The sequence below is a fragment of the Perca fluviatilis genome, chromosome 6 (assembly GCF_010015445.1).
Source record: "Perca fluviatilis chromosome 6, GENO_Pfluv_1.0, whole genome shotgun sequence".
Lineage (NCBI taxonomy): Eukaryota > Metazoa > Chordata > Actinopteri > Perciformes > Percidae > Perca > Perca fluviatilis.
In genome coordinates, this window is record NC_053117.1 from 41459100 (window position 1) to 41473376 (window position 14277).

The window sequence follows — 14277 nt, forward strand, 5'->3', positions numbered from 1 at the left end:
AGACCTGTGGTGGTTTGACGAAGGGAGTTCTGGGCATATTCTGCCCAGGGGAGGAAACTGCTCCAACTGTTCTGGTTCTGGTGGCAGTAAGTCCTGAGATGACGTCTGATTTCTTGGATCTTCCGTTCTGTTTGTCCGTTTGTATGAGGGTGATAACCTGACGATAGGCTGACTGTCACTCCTAGGAGTTTGAAGAAGGCTTGCCAAACTCTGGAGGTGCACTGAGGTCCTCTATCCGAGACGATGTCCTCTGGAATGCCGAAGTTCCTGAACACATGACAGAAGAGTGCTTCTGCGGTCATGAGGGCAGTAGGAAGTCAGGGTAGAGGAATCAGCCTACACCCCTTGGAGAACCTGTCCACTACTACCAGGATGCAGGTGTGGCCATCGGATAAAGGAAGGTCAGTCATGAAGTCTATCCCTAAGTGGGACCATGGGCGTCGAGGAATAGGAAGGGGCATGAGCTTGCCTTCTGGGAGGTTTCTGGGGGTGTTGGTTATGGCACAAACCGAACAGCCGGAAACATAACGGGACACATCCTGAGAGATGGTGGGCCACCAGTACCATTGGCGGAGGAGTGAGAGGGTACGCTTCCTACCCGGATGTCCCGAACCCGGAACGGTGTGGGCTGAGTCCAGCAGGATGGTACGGAACTGAGGAGGGACGAAGACCACCCCTTCGGGACCTCCTGGCGGAGCGGGAAGGGGAAGGTTTGCCTGGGTGATCTGTTCGTCGATGTCCCAGACGATAGGATTGACAATCAAGGCAGGAGGTATGATGGGTTCAGGTTGGAGATCCTCAGCAGCAGATTGATGGAGACGAGAAAGGGCATCAGCCTTGCCATTCTTGCTGCCTGGTCTATAGGTGATGTGGAAGTCAAAGTGAGTGAAGAAGAGAGCCCAATGGGCTTGGCGAGGGTTCAATCGTTTTTGCCTCTCTGATGTATTCCAGGTTGCGATGATCTGTTATGACCTCGAACTGGTGATTGGCTCCCTCTAACCAATGTCTCCACTCCTCTAGGGCCAGTTTGATAGCCAGTAGTTCCCGGTTTCCGATGTCGTAATTCTGTTCTGCTGTAGAAAGCTTCTTGGAGAAGAGGGCACAGGGATGGAGTCTGGGAGGCGTTCCTTGCCGTTGTGACAGCACTGCTCCTGCCCCAGTGGAGGACGCGTCAACCTCAATGACAAAGGGTAGGTCTGGGTTAGGATAAGCCAGGATGGGAGCAGTTACGAAGGCATCCTTAAGATGAGCAAAGGCGTAGACGGTCTCCTGAGTCAGGGACAGGGATTTGGGCTGCCCCTTGAGGGCCGAGATCAGAGGAGCACTGATGTCACTGTAGCCGAGGATGAAACATCTATAAAAGTTGGCAAATCCCAGAAACCGCTGGAGGTCCTTGATGGTGGAGGGAAGAGGCCAATGACGGATGGTGTCCACTTTCTTTTGGTCCATCTGGACCCCGTGTTGGTCGATGACGTAACCCAGAAACTGCACAGATGGGGTGTGGAACTCACATTTCTCCAGCTTCAGATACAGGTCGTTCTCTCTGAGCTTCTTCAACACTTGATGGACGTGTAGTTGGTGTTCAGAGAGAGAAGAGGAATAGATGAGGATGTCATCAATGTAGACCACAACGAAGCGGTTGAGGAACTCCCGGATGACCTCGTTCATGAATCCCTGGAATACAGCTGGAGCATTAGCCAGTCCGAAAGGCATGACCTGATACTCTTAATGTCCAGAGGGGGTGACAAAGGCTGTCTTCCATTCGTCACCTCGACGGATACGGATCAGGTTGTAGGCGCTTCGTAAATCCAACTTCATGAAGATGTGGGCTCCCCGCAGCTGCTCCAGGGCCGCCAGAACCAGAGGAAGGGGATATCTGAACTTTATGGTTTGGGAGTTAAGGGATCTGTAGTAAATGCATGGTCTCAAACCTCCATCCTTTTTCACCACAAAAAAGAAACTGGAAGCAGCAGGAGAGGTGGAAGGGTGGATGAACTGCTGCTGAAGGGCCTCCTTCACATATTCCTCCATGGCTTTCTGTTCTGGGATGGAGAGGGGATAGACCCGTCCCTTAGGGACAATGGCTCTGGAGTTCAGGTCAACAGCACAGTCCCAGGGTTGATGTGGAGGCAACTTAGTAGCCAGTTGTTTACTGAACACGTCCTCGAAGTCTTTGTACACAACGGGAAGGTCCACTTGATGAAGAACATCGGGGCTCTCGATGGTGGTGGAACAGACGGGAAACCGGGGTCCATTGCTTGTGGATGAAGAAGGAGGTTTTGGAGGGGTGTTCCTCTGGAACGGTGTTACGCATGCATGAATACAGTCCTCTCCCCATTGCAGAACCTCTCCAGTTGTCCAGTCGATGGTAGGTTGATGTTGCACTAGCCATGGCCTTCCCAGGATGATTTCGGCTGTCGATTCATCTAGTACCATAAAGGTGAGTTTTTCAGAGTGCAAACTGCCTACCCGGAGTGTCAGTGTAGGGGAGACATGGCGAATCCGACCCTTTCCTAGCGGCTTGCCTTGGATGGTGTGAATTTCCAAAACCTGCGGGCTCCGATGTTTGTTGACCCCTAACGTCTGGAGGAGGGGAATGGAGATGAAATTCCCTGCTGAGCCTGAGTCGATGAGGGCATGCGCTGTCAGGGTGGAGACCATGTCTGAATGCTGTTATGAGGGCTGTCTCGTTCAAACACCTAGCAGCCGCTAAAGTGCGAAACTGCAGAGCATATGTACTCACAGACGACCCTCCCTGGCGAAGCTGGTACAGGGCCTTCAGCTATCAGGCTCCGCTTCTGTGGAACCAGTTTCCAGTCTGGGTTCGAGGGGCAGACACCTTCGCCACATTTAAGAGTAAACTGAAAACCCTCATCTTTGACAAAGCTTATAGTTAGGGAGTGAGGAGTTGCAGCGTCCACCTAACCCAGCCCACCTGCTTCTCCTCGTAGTCAGTTTTATATACTGTATAAGAAATAATATAGCAAGAGTAGAGGGAGGCAGGCCAGTACAGCCCGATCCGTTTGGGGAGAGTTCTAGCCCGACCAGGCACCTCTCTTTAACCTGCCTCTCTTAGTTATGCTATTACAATTCTAGACTGCAGGGGAGGCTGTTTCCTTCCTATGACACACTGAGCTGCTCTCTCATCTCTACTTGTTACTTTTGTATGCATCCTGTCTCAGAATTGCTTGTTACTAATCTAGCTCTGGGGAGTTTACTCCCGGAGTCCTATATTTCTTGTTTCTTATGGGCAGAGCTATGCTCTGCGATTCTCTACATTCCCGGCCGCATCCTGCTGCGTCCTGCTGCATCCGCCGCATCCACCCATGCTCTGCAGCGCCACGCTACATCCCGCAACGCCCTGCTGTGATGTTCCTATGCACAGAGTAGTCTGGATCCGGTATAGGGGACTGCACTACTCAGTATGACACGATGTGCCCTGCTATGACTTGAACTTCCACGATAACCTTCGAAGTCACTGTGACCTTTAATGTGACTATTATCGCCACTGTTCATCACAGCCCCAACCGGCCCGTCAGACACCACCTACCAAGAGTCTGGGTCTGCCGGGGTTTCTTCCTAAAAGGGAGTTTTTCCTTGCCACTGTCGCGATAGCCACTGCTAATGCTTGCTCTTGATGGAATTACTGTAATTGTTGGGGTTTTGGAAATTATAGAGTGTGGTCTAGACCTACTCTATCTGTAAAGTGTCTCGAGATAACTTTTGTTATGATTTGATACTATAAATAAAATTGAATTGAATTGAATTGATCATGCACAGTCAGGTCAGCCGCCACCTGCCCGAAAACTTCCTTGAAGTGTTGAATGAAAGCCGACAAAGACGTCACCAACCGGGAGTTAGAGTTCCACAACGACTGGGCCCACTGGAGAGCACGGCCTGACAGCAGGGAGATCACAAAGGCCACTCGGGCCGTGTCGTTGTTAAACAGGTGGGCTTGCATCTGGAAATACAGCGACACCTGGAGCAGAAATCCACTGCAATCCTCCGCCTCTCCAGTGAATGTCGCTGGTCGGGCAATGGGACTCGAAGCTGCCGCAGCAGCCGTAGCCGAAGAAGCCAGTGTTTGCGGAAGCAAATGTCTCTGTGCTGACCAAAATGCTGTACAAACAAGAACTAAGGTGCTGTATTAACCCTTGTTTAGAGAGCAATTCTCAACAAAGTAAACGGAAGTACATAATCCTTGTGATGTCCTTCGGATCACTGGGACCCGAAGGACAACACAAGGGTTAACAGGCGGTGAAGGCAGGAGAGATTGACGAACCGCCTGTACGAGCTCCATGAATGAATCGCGAACAGGATCCTCCACGGGCTCTGTTGGATCTTGCATCTTGGTCTAGTCTTCTGTCACGAACGACCAGGAGACAGACTGAAGTAGTGAAGCTGAGCTTTATTAACAATGATCCAACAAACAGCAGGAAGCAACAGGCAGGAATCCAGGAGCAGAGCAGGCAGGTTTAGAGTAGCAGCAGACAACAGGATACGAAGTACAGGTAAGGTAAACTTGGATAGACTAGACTAAACGGGAGTGAGTCAGAGCGTTGTGTAGAAACGAGACTAGACAAAGAGTGTGTGTGGTTGTGCTGCTTATGTAGGTGGTTGTTGATTAGCTGCAGGTGGTGAACTGAGGAAGTGACTTGATGAGGTGCAGGTGTGTGTAATTAGTACTGAGGGGACTGGGAGCGTCTGATCTGCGTGAGTGACGAGGAGTATGAATCAGTGGGAGGAGTGTGTGCTGGAGAATGAGAGTGAGGAGTGAATGCTGGTGACGGTGGGACCCTGACAGAAATACAAAACATTTTTACAACCACAGTCACACTTAATTTACAATAAAAACTATCATGTGCTCAATCGTTCCCCCTTCCTAAACCCCCCCCCCTCTTGCTGTGCAATCAAAATCCTTACGGTAAGGACCATTTTATGGTCAAACTTGAAAGGGTTTGAGGATTTGTACACGTAATAAGGTGTGTTGGGAAAGTATTCCACTGACTTATGGCCACAAAAGAAAAGGATGATTTGCTAAACAAAGTTTTGCGATTGGGACTATTGCACTCTCCTATAGTGGTTGAGCGTCATAATGTTTTTTAGAGGAGGAGCAACAGCATTATGGATGATTTTAAAAACTAAGCAAACATTCGAATGCATTATCACATTTCCAAAATTTCAAATATTGTACTTAATGATTATTTTGCAGTGGTGATATTGACGTGTTTTTTGTCATGGATCTTAAGGGCTGTTTTATATAATGATTCAAGTGGTCTTAAGGCTGTTTTACCTGCCTGAGATCAACTTGTCATGCAGTACAAAAAGTGTGGAACAATCATTGCACCTAAGTAGGTATTCGATGCCTCAATGGTAAGACAGTTTCTTATATGTCTGAAATTTATAACGTTAAATTTCAGTGTGCTACTCTGGCATGGGGTACTTTCTATAAGATCATCTCTCAATGCAAATCAAACCAGCTATTAGGCTAACTGAAATAAAACCATGCCAATCTCTACTGACCTTTAAGAATAAAAATCTGCCTGCCTCTATGGGAATTTAACATAGGGGTGTATAGACTTATGCCCCCTGTATTTTAAGGAAGAACATTTATTTATTTACGATACATTATTCATTCACAAAGAAAATTGGGGTCCTTAAAGGTTGTATTTATTTTTCCTCATTTTTTTAATTGAGGCATTGAGATCAATTTCCAAAAGATTATTATTTTTTTCCTCTTTTTAGTCAACTTAAGCATGGGTGTATTCACTTATGAGCACCACTGTATATAAAATACATTAAAAAAATCCATCTTTCAGAGAAGCATAGACTGGACAAAGAGAGATGTTACTTTTTATAAGATGAATCAGAGAAACTGTACTTTGACTTTGTTTATTCTCTGTCTCAAACTCTTATTTGCTCGGCCCCTGCATTTGTTTTATGTAATGATTACTGTCTAATCTGACTAGAGCAGGAGTTTCATTTGGCTAAACAACACTACTTTCAGCGTGTATAGAGCCAGTATATCTCCACATGTAAATGGGTGAATTAAGGGTTTATTTCAACCAAACCAGAGTGGTGATTGTTGGAACAGTGGAAAGATGAACCAAGACGGCTTTTGATGGTTTTATTTAGTTTCTGTCAACTTTGAATGAAGTGTGTTTTACGATGATAAAAGTCCTGATTATTTATATGGAGTCTGGTGGAGATATGCTGGCTCTATACACGCTAAAAGTCCTGATTATTTACATGGAGTCTGGTGGAGATATGCTGGCTCTATACACGCTAAAAGTCCTGATTATTTACATGGAGTCTGGTGGAGATATGCTGGCTCTATACACACTAAAAGTCCTGATTATTTACATGGAGTCTGGTGGAGATATGCTGGCTCTATACACACTAAAAGTCCTGATTATTTACATGGAGTCTGGTGGAGTTTGGTGATGGTGATTTCGAGGCTGTTTCATGTTAAACTAAAAGTATCTTACTCTTTAACTAAAAGGTCTATCTCTGTAGGGATCCATCCCATAATGTTGTCAGACACTTAGAATAATACTCTGAGTCTTCAGTGGCAAAAACAGAACTTTTAGTGGACATTAACCAACACTGAACATTTATCCTGTAGGCAGCGCTGCCGCTCCCACAACACGCATCATGCGCTGTGCGTAGGGCACCAAGTGCTGAGGGGGCACCAAAAATAGCTTAATGAAAAATCATAATAATAATAATCATAATTATAATGCCGATATTATTTCAGTATAGAAATATTAGGCACTTTTTAGGCATGCATATCACAAAACAGGCAGAACAAGAGATGCTCAAGAAAGTACTGATGGTGCCCCACCCCCCAACACACACACTCAACTTCCCAAGCTCACCCTGTGGGTTCCCTTCCTAAGTCAATTTTTTTGGAAATGGCCTCGAAAAGACAGCAGGAGTCAGGAGCAGAGAAAAGAAAGAAGAATAAACTGTGAGATGATGTCCGTGCATCACTTGCAGGTAAGTCTATGTTTAATCAATCTTAAATATGGGAAATGTGCTGCTACTGTAATGGTTAGCCTGCATACTGTACACCTCGAACTAGCTGACGTTATTGCTAATGTTGGCAAATTCAAATATGTTACAACTTAGATGCAAGCTAAATTGAAATTTTACTGTTAAACATTATTTATGCATTTTACGAGTAACTGACACCAGCTAGACGAAGAGTTCAGTTAAACAAGTTCTACTTAAGTTTCAGCATGTAAGATTACATAACACAATTGTGGGTTTCAAAGCACAAACAATTGTGGGTACACCGTCCAAAATGTGTACCCCAAACTGACCATTTCCCTAATCTTTTATGCTCTTGTTGCTTGAATGTTCATGTCATTGTATGATACAGTAATACATAAAATAACATTTCCTGGACTAATATGTTGATCAGGCTAAGCTTTCTGTATGTCTCAGACTATTATACACACACACACACACAAACACACACACACAATATTATAATGAGAGTGAAGCTTACACAAAACACATTCTTTTACTTATATGGAATTCACAGTTTGAACTGACTAACTAAATGTATGCATTGACAGAGTAAAGGAATGTGCCCTCCACATCTCATGACTACATAGACTCACAGCCATGTGCAACACCACATGTTTTATAGACTTTAATACTAAGATTTACACATCTAGACATATACAATTCTACAACATTGAGCAGTAGATAATGGTTTATTTTGACATGACGGTCGTCAATATTCTCTCAGTAACAGTTAGCAGTCAGTGCACAAGGTAGGCTAACAATTCCTCTTGCTTCAGACCATTTATTACCGTATAGCATGTGATTAATAGTCTTTAGCCAGGCATTTAGCAAAGTTTACCTAGCATAGTGTCATTTGAGAACGCATATTTTGGCGTTTGCAATGCATAATAAACCCACGACCATCTTTAGGATTGTCATTCAGTAGAATTCAGCAGAATGTAGACTGTATGTAGGCTACAGTCTCTCACACAAATTAGGTGAGGTGTCGGATGTGCAGTGGGGCAGAAAATGGCTCTTGATAATGTGAAGTCTGAAGAACACAGACTTTTAGTGTTACTGCTACAGCTAGCTTAGCTACATCTGAATATGACAGAAGCTACATGACAAAATGAACTGGCGTTTTTATTGCATTTATGTCAGGATGCAAAGATATGGACGACATCTGCCGGTGAAATAGAAAAACATTTTGTAGTAGACAAAATGCTCTCGTAACCATATTTAAGTTGTATTCAATTAAATGGTAAAATAATGTTTAAGATTCAGAAATGTAGTCTTGTGTAAGGTGTATGATTTTGCTTTTATTCCTGTAGGTAAGATATAAATATAAAATGTCATTATGAATGATATAAAACAAACTTTAATTATTGTTGAATTGTGTGCAATATTGCAACTCATTATATAATGCTTGTATATTAGATTACATTTACCAAATAGTTGATAAATAAATAATAAAGGGGGAGAGCTCCTTGGCTGCATGCTTTCAGTTTTAAATGTGTATAATTTATTTTGTTATAAGATTCTTTACTTGAATATTTTGTCTCTTTCTATACTGGTCCTTTTTCTACATATTTCTAAATGAATGCAGGGTCAATGCTGAGATACGTACAAGGAGGAGCACGTGGCCAAGAGGAAGATACAGATGACCAGCAACCATCTACAAGCAGTTCTGGCACACATCAACCCCAGCAGGTCTGTAGACTCCACAACACTACCAATTTGATTAGATTTGATTGATTTTGGAAAATCTTTGATTTATTTTGATAATATTATGCACTTCTCTACACTTGAATGTGTGTGTTTTAGCTCTTCTACATAGTGTGCTTACAAAGTAAAGTAAAATTGTGTGAATTTTCTGCTTCTAAATCTTTGCTTAATTGAAGGAGATTGCTAACTTGTATACTTCTGCTTTTAAGTTTGTATTTATGGATGATTACTTTTTTTCTACAAAGATTTTGCACATCCCAATAGTTGTGTCTATGTATGTTTTGCCAGTTCTGTGTACTGTGTTTCCTCAGGGTGGGGGTGGTGGTGGTGGGGGCATCATAAATGAATTATGCTTAGGGCACCAAAATGGCTAGCAGCGCCACTGCCTGTACACATTACAGCCTGGCTCTTTGCTTGTGTGTCAACTGTTTGCAGTTTCCAAAATGAGAAGATTTTTCTGCATCAAGTACTTTTACTTTTACACTTTAAGTACATTTCCCTGATGATACTTACAGACTTTTACTCAAGTAACATTTTCAATGCAGGACTTGTACTTTTACAGTATGGAAGTAGTACTTTTACTTAAGTAAAGGATTTTAATTACTTCAGCCACCGCTGCCAGAACCAGAGGTTCAAAAAGTGGGCGGTCACTGTTGAGCTCTATTGTATTTTTTTTAAATCTGATCTGTTACAAATGAATACCAAATGCTGATGGTTTAAGTTGATCATATTTTATCTGTACATAATTTTACCTTTAAAGATCATTATATAAAAACTGTGTACACTCTCAATAAAGCAGTAGAAACAAAACAAAAGTTTTTCTGACTCCTTTATATGAGATGCAACAGCTATGCTGATCCATCAGATGGTTGGGTTGTTCATCTTGCCCATGAAGAGGATTTCCTCCGTGTTACGTTCAATGATGATGACCATGAATGGACGATTGAACTTCAACACAGGGACAGGGACAGGGAACCGGATGGCAGTCACTCCGATGTTGATTCCTGTGGCGGCAGCAGCGGTGGCTCCGATCTCGTCCACGTCCAGCGTAGCTTGGTGCACAACCTGCGGTGCAACGCAGAGTAAGTGAGACGACAGACGAATGGATTTTGTGTGAAATAACAAAACATATGTTCTGTTTACTTACTTCTGAGACTGCCAGTCCTTGCCTCTCTGAAATGCCTCTGAAATTTGCACGCTCACCAAACATGTCTGTCATTCCCATTTCTGACAGCACATCGTTGAGGTTGTAGGAAGTCTTGATGGAGAACTTTGGAATATATATATTATATCTCCTAAAACATTGGGGGGGGGACAAACATTCCTTAGCCTTAAACAATGATATGCTGTTTTTAATCACTGACAGACTCAGACAAGACTATTCAGTGTCAAACCTTCCACATATTAGAAGCATAAATTAAGATTCTTCCAACCTGGGTCTCATCCACTGCAACCATTTGATGACACGGTTTGGGCCAAGGGTGAACTCCAGGTTTGCCATGTCGTCAGGCAACATCAGCAGCATGGAGTAGGAGCGGTGAAGGGGAGCTGAAGGACCATCGTGTTCAGCATGAGATCGTAATAGGTGTTGAAACTATCCTCCAGATTCATCATGAGGACTTGAACCTGGACGATAACAATTTAAAGGGGTGATAGAAGGCAAAACCGATTTTACCCTGTCATAGTTGAATAACGACAGTTTGGTGGGTAAATATGACATACATAGAAGCTCAAAATCCCATTGACACCCCTTTACTATGAAAATCTCATATTTTGAAACTGCCGCTGAAGACGGGTGAATCTCAACAAAGCTAGAAGCTTATGCAAGCATCTCAAGACCTGAACCTTTGTCACGCCAACTGACCTGAGATCAGGTAGTCTTCTGAATCTAGGTCGCGCAGATCTCTGCTATTCCATTACAAAATTCACTTCTGAGACTTTTTTATGCGAGAAATCAACTATGCAAAGCTCAAATATGGGCCGTTTCACGAAAATTGATGGCTAATTGCAAATTTGGTAAGACAGTGTCGGACTTTACGAGCTCCACAATCTGCCGGGACAGGAGGCGGCAGCTGGCCGGGTTTGCTGCCTTCCCTGTCGGCCTCAACGCCTTCACAGACTCACTGAGCTGGAGCTGTGTCAGGATCTCCCACACGAGCTGCGCAGTGTACTTTAGAAAAGAAGAAAGTTTGGAGGTTTTGCAAGGATATTGAAAATATTGAAAAAAAACACGGTCGTAAATGCAGTGTTGCAGACTGTACAACGGAGTAGCCTACTGGGCCAGAGAAAAGGGTTTAGAACGAGTATACCGGACGAGAGGGAGTTGTGGATCTAACGTAAGTTGCATGGGTTCACTCTCCTCTCCCCATGCTTACTAGCTAAAAAGGTGAGTGGTAATTCTTTGGTGAAGTTTTTTTATGTCGCAAAAGTAACGTTAGAACAACACTAGTTATAATGAAAGTGTCAAAACTTTATTTTGTCTCGGTTGTTTTAGCCACTGCGGCTCTCGCCTGGGCATGTAACAGACAGTGTGTCTGTCTTTGTGTGTGTGCGCTGTGCAGCGGTGTGTGTGGGTCTGTGTTTGTGTGTGTGCGCTGTGTGCAGGGCAGCAGTGTGTGTGTGTGTGTGTGTGTGTGTGTGTCTGAAATATTAGACCTGCTGTTGCGTCTCTAATGTGTGTGTATGGGGATTCAGCGCGCAGCTCATCTAAATATTCATGAGCATACCATATTTGAACAAAAGCTGTCGTTCCAAATAGAGCCATTACACAGGGATGCATAAGGGCCAAAGAAATAGTACCTGGGCCATTTTCAGCCCAACCAATGTTACATACCCCATTAGGAGACCTTAAGGAACATTGTGAAATACACTATATAATCATTCTATCACCCCTTTAAGAAAAAAAATTAGGTTGTTACAACTAACAGGTTTTATCAGCATGAAAAATAATTAATATCTTTTATTTATGTATCTTTGGTAAATGAAGAATTCCCCAAACGGACCCCCTGCTCTAGGTTTGGGCTGAACCCTGAATGTTAATTACTGGGACTCAAATAATTTTTTCTGTTAAGAGTAAAACTCTAAACCTTGGTGTTCTCGTCCACGTTGAAGTCGTCCTGCTTGGTGAGCTCAGGGTCAAACGGAGTCGCCCACTTTCCTGTTACACAATGAGCAGAAATAAAACACAAGTAGTGGTTTGATACAGTCAATTTAACCTCAAAATATGTAAACAGATCTTACATTATTATATTAGATTACAGACTGACTAGATCTCATCCCACAGGACCTTCTTACCTTTGTAGTAGATGTAGCTGATGAGATACAGGACTGTGTTTGGATCCAGGTTTTCCACCAGCTGGTCAATCTTCCCGTTGGTCTTCTCCGCCACGTACTTATTGATGGTATCAGCACTTTCTGTGGCGTTGGTGAAGTCCACATTGAACACATCTGTGAAGTACGACTGCTTCAGGGTCTGCAGGAACTCTGGCTTCGGCTTGAAGCAGATGTCCACGAACACGGCGGTCCCTTCGCTGGTGTCCTCCTGAGATGGGTTGTTGGCCCTCTGGAGGAACGTCTGGAAGGCCTGGTCCACATCTGTCTGAGTCAGGAAGCTACTGAAAGCCAGACCACTGAAAAGCTGACGGTGAGTCGGCCCCTGCGCTCCCACGGACAACGCAGCCAAGGCGGTCGACGCACAAAACGGGGAGAAGAAGATATTCTTTCCCTGTGAGTCAGCATCAATTGCTAACTTCCTGTAGAGTCGGAAGGAAAACTCTTGGTTTGCTTTGTTCACCAGGGAGACGCTGTTGGGCCTGTTGTTGCTGGGAATAAAACTGCCCACGCAGATCACCGCTGATAGGACCCAGAGACCCACGGCTGCACGCATCATCATTGTGAACTAAGACAAAAGTTCAAAAGTCCAGCTTCATTGTTTGTTTTAATGAGGAAACTGGTTGTACTGGAGGTATTTTCTGAACGTTTAGTATAATGTGAATCTGATGACTATGTGGGCTGTTTACTTACTATCAAAGAAATCGGATTAAAAGGGTGGTATTTTTCAAGCTGGACCCCATTTCCCTATTCATTTGTGTCTAAGTGACTTATGTGAACAACAATTATTAAAACTGGCCCAGTATTGAGTGAGAACGCTGTAACCAGCAGTTGTAAACCCTACAGGACAAATGTACATTGTTGAATACATTGTGAATACATATTTCTAAAATTGAGTTGAGTTATTATTAGTATTATTACACAATACTTTTTCTGACCTTTTTGAATCTTGCCCCTGACAAATAACCCATATTACGAAAAAAGACTAAAACTAATAAAAACTAAACTAGTTTTTTACAATTACTTTGGCACTAATTTCAGAACCTTGACGTCATTTTTCAAAACTCTAGATACAAACCTCACAACCAAAAATCTAAATACACATTTTTTCAAAACTCTAACACTTGTTTCAGTTCCTTGGATACAATACACATAAACCTGAGATCATCTGTTCATTTAACAAAGATCAGCTGTTCAATATGACACAACTTAACATCAAAGTGGGGGGGCCAGGGCCTTCAGGTATCAGGCTCCGCTTCTGTGGAACCAGCTTCCAGTCTGGGTTCGAGGGGCAGACACCGTCGCCACATTCAAGAGTAAACTGAAAACCCTCCTCTTTGACAAAGCTTATAGTTAGGGAGTGAGGAGTTGTAGCGTCCACCTAACCCGGCCCACCTGCTTCTCCTCGTAGTTAGTTATGCTATTACAATTCTAGACTGCAGGGGATGCTGTTTCCTTCCTATGACACACTGAGCTGCTCTCTCTTCTCTACTTGTTACTTCTGTATGCATCCTGTCCCAGAATTGCTTGTTACTAATCTAGCTCTGGGGAATTTACTCCCCAGAGTCCTTATGTTTCTTCTTCGCAGAGTGCCTCTGTGATTCTCTGCAAAATCCCGGCCGCATCCTGCTGCATCCTGCTGCATCCTACTGCATCCTGCATCCTGCTGCATCCCCGCATCCACCCATGCTCTTGCAGCCACGCTACATCCTCGCACCGCCTGCTGTGATGTTCCTATGCACAGAGTAGTCTGGATCCGGTATAGGGGACTGCACTACTCAGTATGACACGATGTGCCCTGCTATGACATGAACTTCCACGATAACCTTCGACGTCACTGTGACCTTTAATGTGACTATTACGCCACTGTTCATCACACCCCCAACCGGCCCGTCAGACACCGCCTACCAAGAGTCTGGGTCTGCCGAGGTTTCTTCCTAAAAGGGAGTTTTTCCTTGCCACTGTCGCGATAGCCATTGCTAATGCTTGCTCTTGATGGAATTACTGTAATTGTTGGGGTTTTGGAAATTACAGAGTGTGGTCTAGACCTACTCTATCTGTAAAGTGTCTCGAGATAACTTTTGTTATGATTTGAAACTATAAATAAAATTGAATTGAATTGAATTGAAATTGAATTGAATTGAATTGAAAGTACTCGTATTTCAAAAGGCAATTCACACATTACATTTCAGATGATTGTCTGTTCAT

At 43.7% G+C, this 14277-nt stretch overlaps 1 pseudogene; it reads right to left on the reverse strand.

Annotated features, from left to right (window-relative positions):
* Positions 1–7509: 7509 nt before the first annotated feature.
* The window catches only part of LOC120560220, a 9040-nt pseudogene continuing 2272 nt past the window's right edge, over positions 7510–14277 (reverse strand).